Source organism: Caretta caretta, chromosome 14, assembly GCF_965140235.1.
Source record: "Caretta caretta isolate rCarCar2 chromosome 14, rCarCar1.hap1, whole genome shotgun sequence".
Lineage (NCBI taxonomy): Eukaryota > Metazoa > Chordata > Testudines > Cheloniidae > Caretta > Caretta caretta.
Genome location: NC_134219.1, coordinates 35,094,827 through 35,119,522, shown reverse-complemented (window position 1 = coordinate 35,119,522; position 24,696 = coordinate 35,094,827). Strand labels below are relative to the sequence as shown.

The 24,696-nt window shown below is 46.4% G+C and overlaps 2 pseudogenes; one reads left to right on the top strand and one right to left on the bottom strand.

Moving 5' to 3' along the window:
- LOC125621471 (von Willebrand factor A domain-containing protein 5A-like) overlaps positions 1-24,696 on the top strand; it is a 276,958-nt pseudogene that overhangs the window by 102,886 nt on the left and 149,376 nt on the right.
- LOC142068924 (olfactory receptor 10A4-like) lies at positions 5,301-6,251 on the bottom strand (annotated as a pseudogene).

The following is a 24,696-nucleotide window of genomic DNA, read 5'->3' as shown; positions in this document are numbered from 1 at the left end:
CACAAAGCCTTCTCCACCTGCTCCTCACACCTCGTGGTGGTGACTGTATTCTATGGATCCGTGAGTGTTATCAATTTCTGACCCAAGTCAAGTTATGGAGGGGGCAGAGACAGGCCGTTCGGCCTGGTGTACATTGTCGTCACGCCCATGCTGAACCCCGTTATCTACAGCCTGAGGAACCAAGGGGTGCAGGCGGCCTTGAGAAGAATGTTGGGGAGAAAAAAAGTGTGCTACCGTCCAGTATCCTTGCTGATGGTACCTTGTGCTGTAGAGCACTGAGTTCTTTTCACAACTCCCACAATTTGGGCAAGTCATTTTGGGTGAACAGAGTTTCTAGGTGCTACCGTAATAAAACTGACACAACCTCTTGACCCTGACTGTGCCTGCCGGGGGTCAACGCCCCATCTCCACCGACCAAGGGCAACACATGCACTCCCCCTAGGCCTATGCAGGCCCCACGGTCACTCTGCAGGTTAGTGACAGACACTCTCCAACCCCCGAGCATCTCCCTGGAGCATCCAGCCCCTTGTCCACTGGACACTTGCGGTAGTCACAGATTGGCTGCTCCCAAAGGATCAGTGAAGCCCAGGTTATCAGTTCTACCTTAGAGCACCGCTCCGCTTAACACACAGCACTTAGATACGTTTATAGTTTAAACAAGTAGATGTTAATTGAACAAAGCACAGAGATCCAAATAGCAGAAAGTAGAAGTAATGGAAACAAAGGGTTATATACATAACATACATTCTAGAGCCTAGACTTAATTCCCAAGATACTCTTGTGTCTTGTAGAGTATTTCTCACCCTGGATCCTTGCAGCGCTTTACAGTCAGGCTGGCTGGGACCCTGCTTTCATGAAATAAATGCGTGGTCACTTTTTCTCCCAGGGGAAGGACTCAGTGAGTTTCTTTGCACTCCCTGATACACCAGCCCAATCCTTTGATCCTATTCACAAACAGGACACCCCCTCCACTCTTTGTTTCACCCTGCAGATTTACTTTGCAGATTTTGCACTCTCTCAATTTGCATCTGGCTCAGTATGCAAATAGGCCTACACCAAGAGGCGTACAATACACAATACCTGCCTGTCCAGATAGGGAGATAAGGGTCTGCTCAGGGAACTCAGAACCATAAGCCACTGTGTCACCCCTCCGCTTTAGCAAGAGTTGAGCTTTGCTGGAGGTTAGACTGTGTGTTGCTCCCTCCCACACCCATCTGACTGCTTCATAGTAAACTCCTTGAGATTCTGCCAATCTTAACCTTGCCTTGCAGGAAGCCATCACTGACCTCCAGTTCCTGAGTTCCCCAAAGACATATCCCTGCAGTGTCTAGTCCCTGTCACTGCACACTCAGAAATTATGGAGTTCACTGATTCCAAAGAGGCAGCGCACACACCAGACTGTTAGTTTAGCTGAAGACTCACACTTCACTTCAAGATCACAGCACTGAATTGGTTTATAGTAAAACTAAGGATAAGTTTATTAACAAAGAACAGAAATGTAAATGATACTAAGCAAGAGAAAAAGATACAGGTCTGGTTCCAACCAAACCAAACCAAAGCATGCTTTCTCGTGACTAAAACTTAAATCTTAATAAGTTACAATCTTTGCCTAAGCAGTTTTCTCACTCACATCAAGTTACCAGCATCTTTAGCCCTCCAGGCCAGGGATCCAACTTCCACAGAATCAGAGGGTGCTGTTATCTTTGTCCCCAAATTGAGGGATAACTAGAATGGCTTTTTGCTCCTGCTTGTATTTTCCAAAGTCCATTGTCTGTCTCACGAGTTAGAAAGATTTCCTTGAGGTGCAGATTCGGACCCCCAGTGTGCTCACTACATTGTTTCCTCCATCACTTATTAGCTTGATTGCTTTGTTTACCTTATATGGAAATGTCCTTTTATTGTCCTCTCCCTGTAATTAAGCTGATCAGACAGGTAAATCCATATTCCTTTGTCTAGGGCAGACCTGGATTATGTACGGCCTCCAAATGCCATTTTAAGAACATATTTCCCGCACATATACATAACTTGCTATACACAACCCGTACACACAGAACACAAGGATTTTCGGGAGCAGCGTCACCGTTTTGCATACGATACCTAAGGTGACACCGCTTAGATACACATGACGTCAACAGTGTGTTGGGTGTAGTGAGTGTGTCAGGCCTGTTGCGAGTTACAGTCTAGAGGGCCCTTTGCTGACTCAGGGGCTCTTAAGGTCACAGTTACCCCCTGCCTGGTAGGAACACCTCCAACCCACATGACCTGCCTTAAGGCCAAGACCTTAAAGACATTGTTTTGAGTATGGACACACGACTCCTTCAATATTATCCACACCCACATTTCACACCGATTAGGATGCCTAGTGGGCTGCCAGCTCTTGGTAGAGACCTCACATGCCACCATTGAGTGAAGAGTTATGCAGATATCCAACTCAGGGGCTTCCCGTAAAACCCTAGGCAACCCCTCTGCCGCTTGGCACCACGGGATTCCTGGCTCACACCTCCCCCACTCTCACTGAGGCAGTAGGGTTAGCCACTGGCTAATCCACATGCGTTGCCTCAGAACCCTCGTGCCTGGACAGTGCTTCTGTCACACATTTTCCTTGCCCTTCACGTGTGCAGTTTCCATACCGTACTCATGAATGTCTGGACTCCAGTGTTGCAGTCTGGAGCTGGTACCTTCTCTTCCGTGAAGCCCTGCCAGTGGAGAATGGTCTGTTAGGACTCTGAACTTCCTGGGCAGTAGCTATAGCCTTAGTTGCCCCACAACTGCATATTTCCTTTTGATGACTGAGTAATTTTGTTCAGTGATGGGTCAGTTGTTTACTTAAAAAAAGCAATAGGACACTTCTTATTGCCCTTGCCTGCTTGCATCAGTGCGGCTCCCAGGCCTGTACTTGATGAATCTGTGCAGAGTTCAAACATTTTATCGAAATTTGGATCGGCTAGAGCCAATGTCGCTGACAGAAGTCTTTTCACTTGAGCAAAGCCCTCCTGACAGGCTGTAGTCAAAACCACCTTGGCAGGCTGTGTCTTTTTGCAGACGTCTGTCATCACAGTCGCAATGTTGTTGAAACCTTCCACAAGTCTTTGGTAATAATTCGGCAAGCCTCTAAAAGACTGAATTTGCTTTTTGGTTCAGGGTACAGGCCAGTTAACAATGGAGTCCACTTGTAAGGGTTTCTGGCAAATCTGGCCCTGTCCTGCCAATGGCCTGGATAAGGGACTTTCGCCCCATCTTGCATTTTGACACTTTTACTGTAAGACCGGCACCTTTGGGTATGTCTATACAGCAATTAGACACCCGCAGCTGGCCCATGCCAGCCGACTCGGGCTTGTGAGGCTGTTTCATTGCAGTGTAGACTTCCAGGCTCAGGCTAGAACACAGGCTCTAGGACCCGGCAAGATTGGAGGGTCCAGAGCTTGGACTCCAGCCCGAGCCCAGAAGTCTACACTGCAATGAAACAGCCCCACAAGCCGAGCCCTGCGAGCCTGAGTCAGCTGGCATGGGCCAGCCATGGGTTTTTCTTTGCAGTGGACAAACCCTTTGAGTCTCTTCAGCACAATTTCTCTGTGAGCCTTGTGCCCTGCCCATGCATTTCTGAAGATTGCAATATCATCAACGGAGGCCAAGTAAACGTGGTTTAGAACAGAACAGGGACTTGATTCATTTTAGGCTAGTTACAAAATGTTCCGAGCCTTGTGGCTTTTGGAACTGATGCACTTCCTCACGAGCCCTGACATGAAACTGAGCTGGAAACTTCATCAAATATTTGAGCCCTCGCTGCTTGGCAGGTTCCCTTGCTCTTCTGAAAGCTGATCTCTGTTCAGCCACATCTTTCTCAAAACCTTGCAAAATCATTCTCTCATTTTGTGGCATCCCCCAAAGCTGCTCTCCCCCGCCCTTCCCCCCCCCCCCCCCAAGAGCTGGCTGCATTATTATTTTTCTTTTACAGTAAATCTGAGAAATTTGACAATCAGTGGGTGAGGTCTGGCAAGCCAGGGTCTGCTGAGCTCTTTCTAAACCAAATTTAAAATCATCCAGCATTACTCAGCAGGTCTGACTGGACTCGGTACAAGTGCATGTCCACTTGGGGACCCGTGACCTGCGGTGATAACAGTGACCCAAAACAGCCTTCTTAAAACAGTGTTGTTTAATCTTAACCGTAGGAACACAGCACAGCAAGAGACAAGGCAGGCTATGCTTCCTCGAAGAACCCCCCAGCCTCTGGAGGTCAGGAGGCAATTGCACCCTCTAAACCATCTCAACAAACCAGGCTCTCCTCTATTCAGGAGGGATGCAGTCCTGGGAAAGCTGGGCTAGCAGGCCCACCATGGGTGGGCAGAGGTAGCATGTCACCGTTAATTGTCCTTGGTGTTTGCAGAGGAGCTCTTCTCTGAGATATTGTCCATCTTCCTAGGTCGTTTCCGGAACACCCGGCTGTTGAATTAACCCAATAGGTGCATACAAAAACATCTGTACAATATTCAGACAAGCATCATACAGTATTCACAGACTGCTACAGGGTAGCCCATAGAGCTTGCTTTAGCATTTATTTTATTCAGCAGTAATGCAAGGAACCTACAGGCCTGTATCCTGTAAGACTGGGGTTAATTATTTTTTGTCAAGGTTCAAATTTCTTAGTCAAGGTATAGTCAAGGTCCAGACTTCAGAGAAACATTTTTCACACCACAGTAACAATAATAACAACAACAAGTAATTTAAAAGATTTTGAAGTCCATTCAAAAACATCTGGCAGTCCGGATTTGGCCCGCAGTCCACCTATTGACTACCCCTGACATAACATATTATAAAAGTTGTATCCCAGCCTGTGTGCAGGGGGAGAGAGAGATGTAGCCCTTGGGAGGTGCCAGGATGATGGCCACTGGTGCTAATGAGAAAGTGATGGTGATGAGGAAGATAATGGCTAACATTTCTGGTTGTTCTGCAAGGGATGGTGGGAGTATATGGATGTTCGGATGTACAGTATGTATTATTTCAGTCTACCTTGCTGGGTTAGAGTGTTTGTGACTTTGATGAATGTATTAATAAACGATTACAAAGACAGAAGGGTTCCTAAAGTGTGAGTGTTGCAACCGTGGACATCAAGGTTCCCAACTGAACAGTAACTTTAATAACACTGGGCCTGATACTGGGACAAGAACTTTCAATACCTCAGAGTGATAACTGGGAATTCTTAAGTAATCAATATAATTAATATACGATTCATAGATCAGGCTACAACAGGCAACTCCAAATCCATCACAAGACTATTAAAATAACATTTTTACCCCCACTTTTCAAATTAATATTTTTCTGACCATCACCCTTCTCAGGGCTTCCTTTACCTCCTTGTTCCTCAGGCTGTAGATCAAAGGGTTCAGCATTGGAGACACCACTGAGTAGAACAGGGAAAGCAGTTTGTCGCTGCCGAGTGAGTAGCTGGATTTGGGCTTCAGATATTCACGATGCCAGACCTGAAAAACAAGGTCACCATGATGAGGTGGGAGGAGCAGGTGGAGAAAGTTTTGCTCCTGCCCGCGGCTGATGGAATACTGAGGATAGCGTGGAGGATACGGATGTAGGATACAAGGATGAGCAGGAAGGGGACCATGATGAAGGTGACAGAGATGGTGTAAACAGCTATTTCATTCCTGTAGGTATCCGTGCAGGCCAACTGCAGCAGCGGGGGCAGGTTGCAGAAGAAGTGGTTGATGCTAATAGGCGCACAGTAGGGCAGAGGGAATATGAAAGTTGTCTGCCCGACTCCCACCAGCACCCTGATGAGCTAGGACACACTTGAGAGCTGGAGACACACACCTCTGATCATCATGGTCGTGTAGCGCAGTGGGTGACATATGGCCATGTAACAGTCATATGCCATGGCAGCCAGCAGGCAACACTCAGTGATCCCCAGGAAGGAGAAGAAATACATCTGTGTGACACAGCCCAGGAAGGAAATACTCTTGTTCTCGGAGAATAAGTTCACCAGCATCTTGGGGGTAGTGGACGAAGTATAACCCATTTCCAGAAAGGACAAATTCCAAAGGAAGAAATACATGGGGGACTGAAGGGCAGGGTCCACCACCGTGATCGTGATGAGGAGGATGTTGCCCACCATGGTGATGAGGTACAACAGCAGCACCAGAAAAAAAAAGTGAAACTTGGAGCTCCAGGATGTTGGAAAAAGCCACAAAGAAGAACTGTATCACAACTGTGTGGTTCCTGCTAGCCATGTCCTACAGTTGTTTTCTATCTGTGGAGATAATAAAATCACAGAGGCATAGGACTGGAAGGGACCTCGAGAGGTCATCTAGTCCAGTCCCCTGCACTCATGGCAGGACTAAATATTATCTAGACCATCCCTGACAGGTGTTTGTCTAACCTGCTCTTAAAAATCTCCAATGATGGAGATTCCATAACTCCCTAGGCAATTTATTCCATGCTTAACCACCCTGACAGTTAGGAAGTTTTTCCTAATGTCCAGCCTAAACCACCCTTGCTGCAATTTAAGCTCATTGCTTCTTGTCCTATCCTCAGAGGTTAAGGAGAACAGTTTTCCTCCCTCCTCCTTATAACAACCTTTTATGTCCCCTCTCAGTCTTCTCTTCTCCAGACTAAAAAAACCCAATTTTTTTTTAATTTTCCCTCATAGGTCATATTTTCTAGACCGTTGATCATTTTTCTTGCTCTTCTCTGGACTTTCTCCAATTTGTCAACTTCTTTCTTGAAATGTGGCGCCCAGAACTGAACAGAATACTCCAGTTGAGGTCTAATCAGCCGGGCGTAGAGTGGAAGAATTACTTCTCATGTCTTGCTTACAACACTTCTGCTAAGACATCCTAGAATGAGGTTTGTTTTTTTTGGAACAGTGTTACACTGTTGACTCATATCTAGTTTGTGATCCACTATGAGCCCCCAGATCCCTTTCCGTAGTGCTCCTTCCTAGGCAGTCATTTCCCATCTTGTACGTGTGCAACTGATTGTTCCTTCCTAAGTGAAGTACTTTGCATTTGTCTTTATTGAATTTCATTCTATTTACTTCAGATCATTTCTCCAGTTTGTCCAGATCATTTTGAATTTTAATCCTATCCTCCAAAGCACTTGCAACCACTCTCATCTTGGTGTGGTCCGCAAACTTTATAAGAGTACTCTTTATACCGTTATCTAAATCACTGATGAAGATATTGAACAGAACCCAACCCAGAACCAATCCCTGTGGGACCCCACTCATTATGCACCTCCAGCATGACTGTGAACCACGGATAACTGCTCTCTGGGAATGGTTTTCCAACCAGTTATGCACCCACCTTATAGTAGCTCCATCTAGATGGTATTTCCCTAGTTTGTTTATGAGAAGGTCACGTGAGACAGTATCAAAAGCCTTACAAAATCCAAGATATACCACAGCTACCGCTTCCCCCCTATCCACAAGGCTTGTTACCCTGTCAAAGAAAGCTCTCAGGTTGGTTCATTAACTGGTTAAGTTGGGTTGTAGCAGGATGGTCACCTGCTCCAGCCTTAAAGGACTTAAAACAGCCCAGGACTGTGGCTGGGAGCAAGCAGTTCCCAGGCTCATTGGGGGAAGCAGGCTCAGCTGTGGCCACACCCCAATCAGGGCTCAGCTGGCCCTTATAAGAGGGCAGTAGGCCAGGAGCAGAGAGTCTCCTCTAGCTGTAGAGGGAGACAAGCCTGGCTGCTGGGGAGCATACCATAGTACCTGAGGCGGAGCAGGGCTGGGGGAAGGCCAGAGGAGCTGGGGAGGTGAGGTGGGGATAGAGGGTGGGGGTTCCCTGGGGAGGGGAGACCCAAATCTGTGGGGTACTGCAGGGGGCAGCAGCCCGGGTAAAGGGGCACCGTGGTCTGGGAGGGACACGGGGGCCAGCGGCAAGCGGGACACCGGCCTGCAGAGGGCGCTCCAGAGGCTGGAAGAGCTAATTCCCAAGGACGACCAGCAGGAAACGCCGCAGGGGTGAGTCCCGCACCGTGACATTGGTGAATCGTATAAGAAATTTATATACATAATCTCTGATACAACAAATTTTCAGTGGTGTTTTCATTTGTGGATGCCCAGTGTAGGACATCTGGCACTTTATGTACAGTGGCACTAAGATCCCACAGCTCCCACTGACTTCAGTTGGAAAGCCAGGCTCAGTGTGTCACAACTTGGACATCCAAAACAGGAGGCATCTAAAGCAAGTGGCCCGTTTTGAGAACGTCAGCCTGAATCTCCCTGCTCTGTAAAACGAGGAGAGGATTGCTCTGTCTCACCAAATAGACCAGGCTTTATTTCCTGTTCCCCAGATCAGGTTACAGAGGTTGATATCCCTGGCTCCGATACCAGCCAGACCACGTTGGATGTGTCTACACAGCATTTTGGAGCAACCAGGAGCGAGTCTCCCAGCCCGGGTCAGCAGACTTAGCCCATCTGTCTCACTAGACTTCATATCCTGAGCTCCAGCCTCACCGGCTATCATTTTCCTGTGAGAGTTCATTTGAGAGCACAGTGATCGCTATGGAGCATTTAGTGATTTAATGAAGTCAAGACAAAAATGATCAAAGACAAAACCACCCCATCCCCTGTGGGAGAACACTTTTCACAAAGCGATCACTCTGTGTCTAAGCTATCAGTCCTCATCCTCAAAGGAAACCTGCACAACACTTTCAAAAGACAATCCTGGGAGCTTAAATTCATAACTTTACTAGATACTAAAAATCATGGACTGAACAGAGACACTGGATTTATGGCTTATTACAACAATCTGTGACCCCCACTAACCACACACACACACCCCCAGCTGCTTTTTTCCACCCCCCTTCCTTTCCTCCCTATGACTGGAGGGGTAGTAACGAGCCACTTCACTTTGAATGGTCCCTTGAAATGTGTGTTAACTGCTCATGCCGAACAATCTGTTCCCCTTTGTATTTATCTGTGACACTCTCTGGCTTTGTCTACATTAGCACTTTTGTTGGTAAAACTTTTGTCTGTCGGGGTGTGAAAAGAAATATCCAGGCCTGACGGACAAAAGTTTTACGGAGCGCCCGTGTGAACAGCGCTATGTCGGCGGGAGACACTCTCCTGCCGACGAAGCGGCCGCCGCTTGTTCGGGTGGTTTGATTTTGCCGGCAGAAGAGCAGCTGCGCGGGAGACCTTGCTGCGGCACAGCTTTAGCAGCACGGCTGCGCCGCTGTGAGGTCCGTAGCGCAGACCCAGCCTCCGTACATTTCCCAGCCATCAAGAGCAGCTCCGTGGATGCTCAGAAGCTTGCCTCTCTTGCCACAGAAGTTGGTCCAATAAAAAATATTCCCTCACCCACCTTGACTCTCTCATATCCTGGGACTGACATGGCTTCGACAAACACTGCATCCATCCATCTATCTATGATTTGAGGACTTCAATAGTGCAGACACAGGTGAGAGGTTTTTCGCAGGAGTGGGGGGTGAGATTCTGTGGCCTGCCTTGTGCAGGAGGTCGGACTAGATGATCATAATGGTCCCTTCTGACCTTAGTATCTATGAATCACTTTCATAGAGACCCACTAAGACTGTACTTAGCAGCCAAGATCCTGATTACATTTTTTTCAGGCACAGAACTCTAAGTTCAGGGGAGTTGGGTGGGTAACTCCCTTCGGTTCCGCTGGAAATTCCAGCTATAAATTATAAATTATTCCTTAGTATAGCAAAATGGTAAGGGGAGAGGAACAACACACCAGCGGCTGACTCCCTGCTCCCTTGTACCATGTGTAGTCATTTCTACCGATGCAAGGTGAGTGCAAAATGACTCCATATCAGAATTACCCACTTGTACTAGGAGGAGTGTTTCCATACCCAGTCACCACTCACATTGCTCACAGAGAAATGACTACACAAAGGTACAAAGCAGTGGAGAAAAAGGACCAAGCTAAAGATATGCACCGATGCGCTTGGTTAAAAAGCAATAACGTGTAGAAAAAACATTGACTTTAAAAAAATATTTGAATCTAATCTAATCACGTGCTTTAAAGCTTGCGAGCAGCGTGTTGAGCAACTCTGAAGAAGCCACACCTTGAGGAGTCTGAATATTTAAGTTCTTTTATGCCTCCATTGAGACAGGTTCCCTGATGCATTGAATCCTTGCAACGTAAGGGACTCATAGATGAGACAAAGACTTTTTCTTCTCTCTTTGGGGTGGAGAATATACAGCTTGATAGTCAGGGTCAAAGTTTCCAGGGACAGCTGTTTTGAACAAGGGATGGTGGAAAATTTTCCATCAAAACTTTTTTCACCAAAAAACTGGGTTTCCAATGGAAGACAGAAGTGTCTGCTTTGGAAGACAGGAATCCCCAAAACTTTTTGAAAATGGGACTAAAGTCCTTAAATCGCTGATTTTGAACTTATTATCCATGAGGAACCTCATTATTTCGCTTTCTCTGAGGTACTTCTATGGCCTACATTGGAGTAAGCGCCTCACACAATTTCTTTAGCCTCACAACTCCCCTGTGGTGTAGGCAGCGCTGTGATCCCCATATTGCAAACAGGGAGCAGACACACCCAGAGACAGGGGGCAGCTTTTCAAAGGTATTTCACAGGCTAAAGATGCAGAGAGGACCCATGTGGGATTTTCAAAATCGCCTAAACAGGGAAGGGCCAAAATCCAAAAGGCCCAGATCCACAAAGGAACTTGGGTACCTAACTACCACTTTAGGCCCCTGAAGATCCCAGAGTCAGGCCCCCTCTGGGATTCACAAAACTGTTGCTGAGCTGCCGTCAAATGCTGTCGGTCCCTAAACTCCCTGGGCTCCTGCTTTTTTGCAGTAAAAGTTCCCAAGGTGCCTCTGGGCATATGCTCCGCAGCCCAACGCCAACCACACAGACACCTGAGCCCCAGAGCGATGTACGAGCTGGGAGGAGATAACCAGTCCTCTGCCTCATTTGTCTGTGGGGCCCAATTTGGTAAACATGGTCAGAGCTCACCTACCAGATTAGGCCCTTTTAGGCAATCTTATGCAAAGCACGGATGGCTGGAGTTGGGGCAAGAGGAGGACCTCCCTCATAACTTTTAACCCAGTGGTTAGGCTATGTAGTTGGGGTGTAGGATAACACTGGTTCAAGTCCCCCTTCTGGCTCAGGGGGAGAAAGGATTTGAACAGAGATCTGCCACCTCTCAGGTTTCATAGATTCCAAGGTCGGAAGGGACCATGGTGATCATCTCGTCTGACCTCCTGTATAACACAAGCCAGAGAACTTCCCCCAAAATAATTCCTAGAGCAGAACTTTTAGAAAAATATTGAATCTTGATTTATAAATTGTCAGTGAGGGAGAATCCACCATGACCCTTGGTAAATTGTTCTATGGGTAATCACCCTCACTGTTACAAATTTATGCCTTATTTCCAGTCTGAATTTGTCTAGCTTCAACTTCCAGCCATTGGACCATGTTGTACCTTTCTCTGCCAGATTGAAGAGCCCATTATTAAATATTGGTTCCCCATATAGGTACTCAGACTGTATGGAAGTCACCCCTTCACCTTCTCTTTGTTAAGATAAATCGATTGAGCTCCTTGAGTCTATCGCTATAAGGCAGGTTTTCTAATCCTTTAATCATTCTTGTGGCTCTTCTCTGAACCTCTTCAATTTATCAACTACTTGTCCACAAAGCATAACATGTTCCACTGCTCCATGAAGCTACTGTCTGTTGTAAAGAAATATAAAAGACAAAAATAAAATCATAATTAAAAACATTTCCCAAAGCTCACCAACCACAGCAGCAATCCTGCCCCTAATTCCCCTGCCTTGACCTGTGATCTTGAAGTTCTATCTAGGACTTTGGCTTCTTTTCTGTTTCCCATACACAGAGAGTAAGCATATACTTTCCAGCTGAGCCTTTTAAAGCTGTCTAGGGGATTTGAACACACAGTTCCCACTAGTTTGATTGTGAATTGGATGACTGAATTCCTTAGACAGCTTTGAAAATCTCAGCCTCAATGACTTTTTTTATTTTATATTAAAGGCAAACAGCAACAGAAGGAATAAAAATAAAGTATCCATGACAGAGAGCACAGTGTGTGTATCGCCTCAGTAATTTTGTTTTAGAAGTGAGCACAAAATGGTAGCTGCCCCCAGGAGATTGCTAGCAATTTAGACCCCAATTCCCCACAATACTTGAGCACATGCTTAACTTGCAGGGCAATCTAGGGTGGCGGAGGATGGGGATGCGGATTAGGATTGCAATGTCCCAAACTGTGCATGAAAAGATGGCGGAGAAGAGAGGTTTATACTGGTTTTATTTCATGCCTAGGATTTCAATATTTCTTAGGGTTTAGGCTGGAGTGCATGGTTCTATGATTATCATTTTACCTGAAGTAGAATCTAATCCACTTTCCAAAATATCAAATCCAGTTTGAAGCCCTGGTCTGGATTCTCCAGCTAGTCCTTACACTGCTGGCCAAAAGGAGGAGGCAGGTTTAACAAGTCTAGAATTAAGTGGTGCCAATGTATTAACATTTAATTCTGTGTTCTCCTCATTACACGGCAGAGTTTGTTTGGTTCCATTCGATACAAGCCATGGCAGACGCAAAATAGGGAAATCAAAAGTCCGTCAGAGAATTCATCCTCCTGGGATCCAGGAATACCCAAAAACTGAAGGTTCTTCTCTTCTTGCAGCTTCTAGTGATCTACACTGTGAGCATGGCTAGGAACATCCTCGTTGTTGCGCTACTTGTGGGTGATCAGAACCTTCGCACCCCCCCTTCACACCTCCATTCTTTCTGCTTGGAGATCTGCTTCTCTTTGCCCATCTTGACCAGAATGCTGGCCAGTCTCCTGACTGGGGACAGACCCATTTCTGTTAGCAGCTGCATCATGCAATTTATACTTTTGATTCTCTGGCAGGTGCTGAATTCTATCTCCTAGCTACAATGTCTTATGATCGGTATTTAGTGATATGTAACCTCTTGCATTATGCAGCCCTTATGAATGGCGGATTCTGCCTCCAGCTAGCAGCTGGTCTTGGATGAGCAGATTTCTGATTACTTCCATATTAATGGGTATGATGTTACAATTGGTTTTCTGTAGACAAATTAAATTACGCTTGGTGATCATGACAAACCTTTCCTGCAGTGACACCCACACACTGGACCTTATAACTTTCACCCTAGCCTTTACATTCACCCTACCCCCATTTCTTCTGGCAGTGAGGTCCTACGTCTCCTGGGCATGCCCAATGCTGTGAATTCAGAGTCTCTTTCCATGAAACTCTGTGCGAGTTGCTTCAAGTTCACCGTTTTCCAGACACAGCTAGTGGCAAGCCCATTTGCTGGGCCACTCAAAAAAGAAACACAAATGGGAGTGAACTCACAAGAAGGACTTTATCCTGATCCCTGCATAAGGGGCAGTGCAGACACTGCCCCAGGAGCAGACCAGGAGACGGATTTTGTCCCCGAGAGTCCCTGGCTCTTCCCTTGCCAGAGAAGAGGTAACATGAACCAGTTCTAGGCCCCACTGCAATTCACAATCCTCCCCCCCCTCAGCTGCCGCCAAACCCTGTAGGTGTCACTCGGAGTTGGCACCTAAATTTGGGAAGTGACCGTTCCGTGTGTACCGATGTTTGTGTCTCTGAGGGTCGCCCTGCTGCTCCATTCTAGGTGTCTGGATGCCTAAGCCTGAGCGCAATGCGTGAAGATGTACCACTTTAACTGTGGACTCAGTTATACCGGGATAAATGTGGAGAAGCCAATGACGGAAATTCTTGAAGCTGCCAAAGGAATTTGGAAGCCCAGTTCTGAAAACTGATGGGAATTGAGGCATCCACATTTTCTAGGGACCTCTGAAAAATCTCAGCCTTCTGGGTACAAAGGATCAGATAATAGACATTTTTTTTGGAATATCATATATGAAACTTTGGAAATAAAGAACAATCACCCGCTATCAACCTTGCATTCCTCACCATGTCACAACGGGTTTTGACAAACAAATCATCTATCCAGCTGGTCAGAACATGTTTGTTTTTTCCCCCAGGGAAAATTTTGACTTTTTGGACAAAATACATACCCCTCCCAAACCCATTATTTTGTTTTCAAACAACCAAATTTTGAAAAATTTCAGCTGCAAACTAAACAATTTTTGGCCCCAGACTGCTAAAAACAAACATTTTCAGACGAAACTGCCACCCTCCAAAAGTTTCGGGGTTTTTGGCAGCAGGTTCAGTTTTCTGATGAAAAATCAATAATTTGCAAGGGAAGCATATACTTTCCATTAAAAAAAAATCATTTAATCACACTCCCAATTCTCTGAAAAAGTTGACAATTTTTTGACCAGCCCTAATAATCTGGTTTGTCTGACTCAGCCATGTCTAGAATGTTCTTCATAGTCACATCTTTGTATTACACTAAGGTGTAACAGAGATGGTTGGACAATATTGGTCAAATGAGGTTTGGATTAAAAACAGGGTGGGGTGGAAATCATGAACATTTTAGTGATTTCCCACCCTCATTTTCTGACCAGATCCATAGAATATTAGGGTTGGAAGAGACCTCAAGAGGTCTTCTAGTCCAATCCCCTGCTCAAAGCAGGACCAACACCCACTAAGTCATCCCAACCACCAACACCCACTAAGTCATCCCAGCTAGGGCTTTGTCAAGCCAGGCCTTAAAAACCCCTGAGGATGGAGATTCCACCACCTCCCTAGGTAACCCAGTCCAGTGCTTCACCACCCTCCAGTGAAAAAGTTTTTCCCAATATCCAACCTAAACTTTAGGAGGTTCAACCCTCTAATTTGTCTAGGTCCTGCTGTATCCTATCCCTACCCTCCAGTGTATCTACCACTCCTCCCAGTTTAGTGTCATCTGAAAATTTGCTGAGGGTGCAATCCACACCATCCTCCAGGCCATCTAGGCCATGACCATCTAGCCCATCATTGCCAAGAGGAAAACCTCCGTCCCTGCTAGAGCCACCAGGAAGTAGAGCTGCAACATGCAGCCAGTGAAGGAAATTGTGTTGCTCTCAGACAAGAGGTTTTCCAGCATCTTGGGAATTGTAGCAGTGGGGCAGCTCTCTTATCTAACGAGGAGAGGTTGCTGAGGGAGAAGTACATGGGGTTGTGCAGCTTAGCCTCAGTCCCTATGGCTATGAAGATGAGGCCATTGGCAGCGAGGGTTATCAAGTAGACCAACAAAAAGGGATAAGCGAATGGCTGGGCAATTGGAAAGTCCCGTAAGGACGAATTCAGTCATCATCATTCCATTGTCCATTTCTCTGCTTGAAGAGGAGCTCTCCTGCATGGGGTTAAATAAAAGCGATTTCATTATGTGAAATTCTATGCATGGGAATGATGGATGGTCTTAGTGTTAAGGCAAAGGAGTGGGAGACAGAAGATCTAGGTTCTCCTCCACAGGCATGTGCCTACCTGTTTTCCCCTAATGATAAACAAACATTCTCAGATTGATACATTTTGGTTTTTGTTTTTAACCAAACTGAAACATTTAATTGGGGTAGGTTAGACATTAAACTCTCTCCCCCTGAGCTGCTTCAGCGATCCATGGGCATTGCAGTGTGGGTGCTTCATGGTCCTGTTTTCCTCTCTGAGCTGGACTCCCTGGCTGGATTACATCTCATCTGATGGACTGCAATGGAGGCATAAACAGGGGAATATCGACTAGGCATAGAGAGGTTATTTTACCTCTATATTTGGAACTGGTGCATCCGCTGCTGGAATCCTGTGTCCAGTTCTGGTGACCACAATTCATGAAGCATGTTGATAAATTGGAGAGGGCTCAGAGAAGAGAAACAAGAATGACCAAAGGATTAGAAAACACACCTTACAGTGATAGACTCAAAGAGCTCAATCTATTTAGCTTAACAACAAAGGTTAATGGGTGACTTGATTACAGTCTATGAGTACCTACATTGGGAACAAATATTTGATAATGGACTCTTCAACCTAGCAGAGAAAGGTATAACAAGATCCAATGGCTGAAAACTGAAGCTGAACAAATTCAGACTGGAAATAAGGCATAAATTTTTAACAGCGAGGGTAATTAACCATTGGAACAAGTAATCAAGCGACATGGTGGATTCTCCATCACTGACACTTTTAAATCAAGATTGTTATTTTTATTTAAAAGATCTGCTCTAATTCAAAGAGCAATTATTTTGGGGAAGTTTTATGGCCTATGTTATACAGGAGGTCAGACTAGAGGATTAGTGGTCCCTTCTGGCCTTCAAATCTATGAATTTTTGAATGGTTCAAGCAGAAGTGAGTCCTCAGTGCATCAAGGGAAATGTAGTCCAGCCCAAGAGCCCAGCCCACAGCTCCCATGAAGTATCATGGCTGCTCAGTTGGGTGCATCCAACTGGCCTGAAATTGAATGTTTTGACTGGATTTGACAAACTGATATTTTCATTTCAAATCATCCTGATCCAGGACAAAATATTTCATTCCAATTTTCCATCAGGAAAAACATTTAAAATGTTTGGCTGAAACTCCTGTGAAAAATGTTGATTCTGACAAAACTGCATTTTCTGTCAAAAAACATTTTGATGGAAAATTCCCAAGCAGCCGTCTCTATTTGCTCCTCTCCAGTCATATAGTGCAATATAGACTATATATTTCGTTAGCAGCTCAGCCACTTATCAGCTATCTTCACCCTTTCTAACATGTCATTGATTGACTTCTCTCCCTGCCAGCTTTCTCTCCATTTCTAATTTAAATAATACCCCTACAGATTTTTTTTTTTAAACTACTAAACTCGCAATCTGATCCACCTCTGTTTATGGTAGGGGATTAGCTGGAACAGTTTGATCAGAGCTGTCGCTGTGATAGAAGGATAGGTGCAGCCGCACTTTAAGAGATCAAGGACACCGCATTTCAGCACCGAGTCCTGTCGGTGGTGTCAGTGGAAGTGTGCGGACCAGGCTCATGCATGGGGGGGCGGGGGCAGAAAAGCCCCCAGAGGAGCAGGGTCCCTGAGATCCTGACTGAGCCTGGGGCTGCTGACACCCCCTTCCCGCCTTTGTCTGAGGTGTGTCCCTCTCTGTCTCCCAGCCATTGCCCTGAGCAATGGGGCTGTGAATAAGAGGCATCTCTCCCTCCCCCACTACCACCCAGGCTAGAGAGGAGTAGGGGAGGGGAAGGGAAAGGGGTGGTGGCTTCAAATGAGATAGGGGAATGTGGAGCTGACAATCCCCACCTCCTTAGCCCACCCCTCCCCCTTCCACCATTCCCTTGATCCCCTTCCAGTGTTTCTCCCCTCCCCCTGGCCTGACACTCCCCACCCCCCGGAACACTCTCCCCACCCTCAATCCTCTCCCCTACCACCCATCCCCATTTATCAGCAATTCATAGAGTTTAAGACCAGAAGAGACCATCAGGTCCTCCTGTCTGACTCCAGCGTAGCCCTTACATTTCACCCGGTTAGACCCGAACAGGGCACCCAGGGCAGTGCCACTCACTCGGATTTGGCCTACCTGGACTCCCGCCATCATGATGGCTGGGCCAAACCTGAGTGGTGCTGGGACCCCAGAGCAGAGCTGATACTAGGCGTTAGCAGACTAAGCAATCGCTTAGGGCCTTGAGCAGCTCAAGGCGGCCCCCTATTAGTTATTAGTATGTGTGCTGTGGGGGGGTCCCCCCAAATATTCCTGCTTAGGGCCCCCAATGGGCTGGTACCACCTCTGCCCCAGAGCTTGCAGTGCCTGGAGCAGGGGACGAGCCCAGCCAGCCCTGTGGGACAGGAGCTGCCATGCCACCTTTGAAACATTCTGGTGACAATTTCTGGTCTCGGCCCACAGGTTGAGAAACCCTGGTCCAGATTGTCTGAGAATTCAGAAATCTCACTTTAAAAAAAAAAGATGAAATGGTGACGAGCGCAGCTGCTTTGCTGTTTGATACTCAGATGCTGTGTAGCCCTTTCTTCTCGCTCAGTCTTTGGTCACGTGCGCTTATAACATTTGCGGATGTGCAAAGATTTAAATAGGTAAGAGGAGTCCGTACTGGGATCATTACAGTCAGAATCAACTTGAACTGTAGTTTACCTGCTGAATTTGGATAATGATATTTTGGTGAATTGTAGCCAGAGCTATCCTGGTATAAGGAATCTTTGCGTTGCTGTAACTGCCAGGTATAAGGGCTTGTGCCAGTGTAATTATATTGGTTAAAAAAAAAATCACACCCCTAATACACAAAGTTATACTGGTATGAAATCTAGCCCAAACTAGAACAAGGTTGGTGGGCAGAGCTCTCCCTGAAAGTCTTCCGACCTCAGACATGGCTTTTACCAGCAAGAAAGTGATTTTGCTTGTAGAGCTTATACAAATGGGTTCCCTGAAAGAAATAAGCTATATTAGTAAGAGCACATTTTTTGGTTGGTACACCCAGGTCTACGCTAGGGATTTTGCTGGGGAAGAAGTGTCATTAAAAAGCCTAACCAACATTACTGTACTGGGAAACATTTCTGTTTAGACCTGGCCAGAGACACAACTGTATTATACAGTGGGGCTCCTGGGTAGCAGCAGAGGGTAATGAAAGGAGAAAGGACCATTTTACTCTGGGAATACCCCTAGAGGGCAGGAGATAAGGAAGAGGGAACAGGCTGTTATACTCTGTAATGACTGCTAGAGGAGAGTGGAAGATAAGCACAATGGAAAGGGGCAGCTGCACTCTACATTTGCTGCCACTGGGTGGCAGCAGAGAATAAGGACCCCGCCGTGTTGTGTTACTGGCACCCACTGAGAGCCAAGAGAAAAGGACACCTACAGAAAAGCCTTCTCAGCCGAGGTGCTGTGGCTGCTAGATAGCCAGGCAGCACCAACGATAAAGACAATATACTGTGCACTAGGTGGCGGCACAGGGTAAGGGATACACATGGGGGAGTCTATTGTGGAAAATATAGATCGCGAGCGAGACATAAGAAGCCATCAGTGAGAGCCAGGAGGATTCTGTAGAGGATAAACAGGAGGAAAAGATGAACTATACTTCAGCTTCGAAGAATTAGATTTTTCTTGGTAAATGTTGATTTCACCCAACACAAACTGATGAAAAAAATTTCCATTGATGACCATTGAAATTTACAGATCGGCAAAGAACGAAAAATGCTGCTTGAGAACTTAGAGTTTGATTTAAGGATATTTACTTGGTATATTTTGACACGGGATGTTAAAAATTTGTATTTTAACAGTTTAAAGCTTTAACTTTTTGAATTTCAACAAGTACTGTAATTAAATAACTATTGACTGACCCATCCACGGTCTGATCCCCCATAATTTTCTGCAACTGAAAATGTATTTAAGTATTTTTTATTTTTATGGATTAAATCAATATTATCCATTGAAACAAATAAAAACTGACTTCTGCCAAGCCTTGCGATAGGTGCCCTTTTCTCTTGCATTACTCTCAGCTCTCACCTTGTCCCAGTAGCAGAGATGCCCCACTCCTTTGGGACACTGCTTTGCCATCTTAGGTCCATTAGACGCTGTAGCAGCATAAATAGTATAAAAGTTGCAATGTTGCTACCTAGTGACTGTTACACAATGCAGCTACTTAGCGAAGGGATGTCAATCCGGAGCCCTCTCAGGGAGTCATTATTCAACATATCAACATTTTCACTGCTTTCCCAACACCCATCAGCCTGTGCCATGCCATTGAAACCTGGGGCCTGAGCTATAAAGCACCTGGGACAAGGAGCACACAGCATCCTTACCCCTCTGCGCATTCCTCCACCCAGGATCCTCATCTCACAAGTGGTTCCCAAGTTCACAATCTGGGAGTTCCCACAAATATCCCAGTGTGCAGCACTACACTCAGCCTGTATCCAACGCAATCTACGAGAGTGGGGGGCAAATGTTCTGTGCATCCCCTCTCCCAGAGACCTCAGGTAGACAATCACCCAGATAGAGTCACTCATGGCCCACAGGGAGAGCATGGAGACATTTCTTCAGTGAATGGTAAATTTGCCAAAAAAAAATAAAAAAATGCATTTTTCAGGGCAGTGAAACTATTCAGGAATTCAGGTTGAATTTGGTGAAGAGTTTTCGGGAGAAAAAATTGGGAATGTCTTGAAATGTTTTAAATTCGCACTGAAAAAATTTCATTCAACTTGAATAGAATTTTTTCAGCTGTTCATTTCAGTGAGAGACTCATTTTGGTTAAAAACAAAAAAAACTTACTAATTTGATCAGTTTTGCTGTGACACTTCCTGTAATACCCAGTGCTGTGAAGCACCTCGCCACCGCCTGCCCTCAGTGTGAGGAAGACTTGTTTGTACCTACCAGGGGGTCAGCTCCCCAACTCCACCAGCCCTGGGCGACAAGCACTCCTCTCCAGGCCTCTGCAGGCTCTGCTGTTACTTTACAGTTCGCGTTGGGCACATACCAATGCTCAAGGCCTCAGAGCATCCCCCTGGAGTGACCAGCCCCTGGTCCACTGGACACTTGCCATATTCACAGATCTGCTGCTTCCAAAGAACCAGAAAACCTTAGCTTAACCATTCCATCTCGGATCACCGCTCTGCTTAACACACAGCACTTACATATGTTTCCAGGGAAAACAAATAGAAGTTTATTTAGCAAAGCTTAGAGATTCCAGTAGTAGCAAGTACTGGAAAAAAATGGTTACCTATAACAAAATAAAATCATAACATGTATTCTAGCGCCCAAACTTAGTTAACAAGATACATGTGTCTTGTAGAGTATTGCTCCCGCAAAATCCTTGCTGTGCTTTATAGCCAGGCTAGTGGTGACCCTCCTTTCATAAGACAAACCCTGTTAACTTGTCTCCTAGGTGAAGGACTCTCAACACCCCCTGCTGTTTTGTTTCTCTCCGATTTTGCAATCTCTTAACTTGCACCAGGCTCGTTCTGTAAAGAGGCCTCCTTGGTGAGGCCTACAATATACAAATGGCCAGACAGGGAGAAAAGCATCCTGTTATCTCAGGAGGTATAAAACTATAGGGTTATAAGGGACCACAAGGGTCATCTAGTCTAACCCCCTGCCAAGATGCAGGATTTGTTTTGTCTAAACCATTCAAGACAACTGGCTCTCCAGCCTCCTTTTGAAAACCTCCAGTAAAGGAGCTTCCACAACCTCCTTAGGCGTCTGTTCCGTTGTCCCACTGTTCTTACAGTTAGGAAGTATTTCTGGAGGCGTGTCACCTCCTGGTGACCTGGCTCAACCCCAAGATGGTATTTTCAGTATAGATACATAATCCTTGTGAAATGTTTGGCTCAATAATTCTTAAGGAGTTATGACAATCCGTGTGATATTGGCTCTCAGTACAGAGCTCACATGCCACCCCCTGGTGAGCTCTTGTGCAGATATCCAACCCAGGGGATCCCTATGAAACTATGCACACTCTGTGCCCTTGGCCAGTTGGCAGAGGTCCCGGTCTCATATGGGCCACCAAGCTGTAAACGTAATGATTCCCTCCGCTCTCATCGGAGAGGTTAAAGACCAGGAGTAAAATTTTCAGAAGTGCCCAAGAGCCAGATTTTCATAGAATCATAGAATATCAGGGTTGGAAGGGACCTTAGGAGGTCATCTAGTTCAACCCCCTGCTCAAAGCAGGACCAATCCCCAATCAAATCATCCCAATCAGGGCTTTGTCAAGCCTGACCTTAAAAACTTCTAATGAAGGAGATTCCACCACCTCCCTAGGTAACGCATTCCAGTGTTTCACCACTCTCCTAGTGAAAAAGTTTTTCCTAATATCCAACCTAAACCTCCCCCACTGCAACTTGAGACCATTACTCCTTGTTCTGTCATCTGCTACCACTGAGAACAGTCTAGGTCCATCCTCCTTGGAACCCCCTTTCAGGTAGTTGAAAGCAGCTATCAAATCCCCCCTCATTCTTCTCTTCCATAGACTAAACAATCCCAGTTCCCTCAGCCTCTCCTCATAACTCATGTGTTCCAGTCCCCTAATCATTTTTGTTGCCCTCCGCTGGACTCTTTCCAATTTTTCCACATCCTTCTTGTAGTGTGGGGCTCAAATCTGGACACAGTACTCCAGATGAGGCCTCACCAATGACAAATAGAGGGGAAGGATCACGTCCCTCAATCTGCTGGCAATGCCCCTACTTATACATTCCAAAATGCCATTGGCCTTCTTGGCAACAAGCGCACACTGTTGACTCATATCCAGCTTCTCGTCCACTGTAACCCCTAGCTCCTTTTCTGCAGAACTGCTGCCGAGCCATTCGGTCCCTAGTCTGTAGCGGTGCATGGGATTCTTCCGTCCTAAGTGCAGGACTCTGCACTTGTCCTTGTTGAACCTCATCAGATTTCTTTTGGCCCAATCCTCCAATTTGTCTAGGTCCCTCTGTATCCTATCGCTACCCTCCAGTGTATCTACCTCTCCTCCCAGTTTAGTGTCATCTGCAAACTTGCTGAGGGTGCAATCCACACCATCCTCCAGATCATTTACGAAGATATTGAACAAAAAAGGCCCCAGGACCAACCCTTGGGGCACTCCACTTGATACCGGCTGCCAACTAGACATGGAGCCTTTGATCACTACCCATTGAGCCTGACAATCTAGCCAACTTTCTACCCACCTTATAGTCCATTCATCCAGCCCATACTTCTTGAACTTGCTAGCAAGAATACTGTGGGAGACCGTGTCAAAAGCTTTGCTAAAGTCAAGGAACAACACGTCCACTGCTTTCCCCTCATCCACAGAACCAGTTATCTCATCATAGAAGGCAATTAGATTAGTCAGGCATGACTTGCCCTTGGTGAATCCATGCTGACTGTTCCTGATCACTTTCCTATCCTCTAAGTGCTTCACAATTGATTCCTTGAGGATCTGCTCCATGATTTTTCCGGGGCCTGAGATGAGGCTGACCGGCCTGTAGTTCCCAGGATCCTCCTTCTTCCCTCTTTTAAAGATGGGCACTACATTAGCCTTTTTCCAGTCGTCCGGGACTTCCCCCAATCGCCATGAGTTTTCAAAGATAATGGCCAATGGCTCTGCAATCACATCCGCCAACTCCTTTAGCACTCTCGGATGCAACGCATCCGGCCCCATGGACTTGTGCACGTCCAGCTTTTCGAAATAGTCCCGAACCACTTCTTTCTCCACAGAGGGCTGGTCACCTCCTCCCCATGCTGTGCTGCCTAGTGCAGTAGTCTGGGAGCTGACCTTGTTCGTGAAGACAGAGGCAAAAAAAGCATTGAGTACATTAGCTTTTTCCACATCCTCTGTCACTAGGTTGCCTCCCTCATTCAGTAAGGGGCCCACACTTTCCTTGACTTTCTTCTTCTTGCTAATATACCTGAAGAAACCCTTCTTGTTACTCTTAACATCTCTTGCTAGCTGCAACTCCAGGTGTCATTTCGCCTTCCTGATTTCACTCCTACATGCCCAAGCAATATTTTTATAATCTTCCCTGGTCATTTGTCCAATCTTCCACTTCTTGTAAGCTTCTTTTTTGTGCTTAAGATCAGCAAGGATTTCACTGATACATTTTAAAATGTATTTAGACGCCAATAGGACTTTCAGCACCATCTTGGGGCTTAAACCCATTTTTGGCATGTTCTGCACCTGGATGCTTTTGAAAATCCCACTAGGCACCTCAATACCTTTAAGTACATCTGGCCTCAAGCGACCTTGGTGACACAGGAACACAAATCTCATTGAGAGGCCAGAGGCCGAAGAGCATCCGTCACTTCGGAAGTTGGGTTTTCAGAGCTAGGTCCACAAAGGGACTCAGGTGCCTAGGGCCAGCATTTAGGCACCACTGAGAGCCTCAAAACACCGGCTCAGCTGACACCTGATGTCATAGGTGGCTAAATCTCTGCCACTAAAGGCCTGTAGGAGCCAGTCTCTGCCAGTGAACATATGCACAGCCCCCTCAGTCTAGGCACTCATCTCAGACCTCACCCCCACAGGAGCCTCAAGCTAGACGTGGCCCTGCCTGTCTCACCTGCAGGGCTCAATCCGGTAGGCATGCTCCCAGCATGCCTATCCCCAGCCAAAGTGGCTGAGGGGCATGGAGCCTCCATTATAACCCTGATCCCAGTGGCTAGGGCATTCAGCCAGGATGTGGGGGAGACAGGTCCAATTCCCTCCTCCCCCCCCCAAAGAGGAGCCATTTAAACTTGGGTTTCCCTCTTCTCGGGTGAGTTCCCCGTGCACTGGCATGGAGGGCAATCAGGTCTGGGGCTCCCTCAGAGTCTCCTGAGGACATTGTTCCACTGTGTAAAACTAATTAAACATGCATTGGGCCAGAGGAGGACTCTGCCGTCCAGTGGCTAGGACACTCGCCTGGGGTGGGGGAACCCACAGTCATATCCCTGCTCCATATTAGTCGGGGGTACTGAACCTGAGTCTCCAACAGCCTGGTGAGTTCACCCCTCCCCCTTGGGGTTCCCAGCTGAAAATCGCAAGCAGAGGCAGTGTCGAACTCCATGGGAGAGATGGGGCTTAGGCAACACTCTAACTGATTTTTCCTCTTGGCTAGGTGAGGCAGCTCCTTGCTCCGCATGCTGATCTCTGGGGATCCCTTTCTTAGCTGCCTACTTCTCCCCATGCACCGTATAGGGAGCCTGGCTCCCCATGCACCGTATAGGTTCCCACTGGCTGGTGTAGCACTAAAACTTACTCATTGCAACACCTAAGTCCCTTTGAAGACCTAGCCCTAAGTCATTCTAGTGTATGGAATTAATCGAGATATCTACCCACATTCAGCAAGTAAAATACAGCTCAGTTTTATTCCAACAGTCCTGG